The following is a 1,317-nucleotide window of genomic DNA, read 5'->3' as shown; positions in this document are numbered from 1 at the left end:
TATGCAATAGTACATCTCAAAAAAGTGAAATTGTGTATCCCAAGGAAAAATCTATAATTCTATGCACAATTATGCGGAGAGTATGGGGGTGTATGTCAAAGGGGGTCAGGGAGTTAGAAAATCACAACTCATATTGTTATTGTGTAAAATAATTTTGGAAAGACTCCAAATCTTTAATTCATACCCATCTTTATTGTTTTTTATAAAAAATAAAAAATAAAAATCTTTATTAATTAGGTACTTTTATCATTAGTACTATCAAACAGATTTATATTATTGAAAAGTACAATTACAAAAGTTATTCTCAATTAAACATTTTTATAAAAATAATTGAAAACTAATTTATTAAATATTTTTATTTGATTTATTAAAGAACATCTTTGAGTTATTCTAAAAATTAAATAAGAATCGTGATAATTTGACTATCCACATGTCACACTCTATCGACTCTCTGGATGTGACAAGTTTGGAAATCGTAGATATGTACGCCTCGAGATGCCAAATAGCACTTCCCCATAAAATGTGCATCCTGAAGGAATCATGTATCCCAAAGCGTGTGGATCTACGGTTCCCGAGCTTATCATGTCAGGAGAGTCAATTGAGTGTGCCATGTGAGATAGTCAGATTATCATGACTCATTCAATAAACCGTTGGTTGCAAGAATTGGACACGTTTTGCAAAATCCCAAAAGAATGATGAAAAAAATAACAAGCTGGTGTAGAAAATCAAACTGGTAGATATATTGGTTATTTGAAACCAAGTCGGGGATGATTACATTAAATTGAACATAGATGGCTCGTGTTTGGGTAATTCGGTATGATTGGAGGTGGTTGCTTAATCAATGACCCCAATGCTTATTTGAAATGAATCAGGTGGTGGCTTTTGGAACGTATTTGATAAATAAAGACTTTGGTGAAACAATTTTATTATATTGCATTTCTTTAATTTTCGGAGTCGGAGTAATTAAGAGAGAATAACATTAGGAGATGAGAAAAACATTTTTCTTCTAAGAAGTGAAAAATCGCTTGGTCAAAAGATGAATTTCAAGGTAAATATGGAATCGTAAACCTAAAAATTGCATTTTTCTTAATGTGTCAAGTTAGCTAAGTTGGTAAGGTATGAGGACTTGATCCCATGACTTAAATTCAAAATCCATTGAACCCACTTTCATGCTGACTACTAATCCCTCACTTCACTTTCATACTAGATTTATCTAAATTTAAAATTTTCTAATTGTAATTAAATGTAAAGGGCTTGCCTTTGAAACCTTGAAAATTACCTCGATTCTCGGATTACTTAGCAAAAAACAGAAATATA

This window comes from Akebia trifoliata, chromosome 6 (genome assembly GCF_017979445.1).
Source record: "Akebia trifoliata isolate Shusen 1 chromosome 6, ASM1797944v1, whole genome shotgun sequence".
Lineage (NCBI taxonomy): Eukaryota > Viridiplantae > Streptophyta > Magnoliopsida > Ranunculales > Lardizabalaceae > Akebia > Akebia trifoliata.
This window is presented reverse-complemented; position numbering follows the sequence as displayed.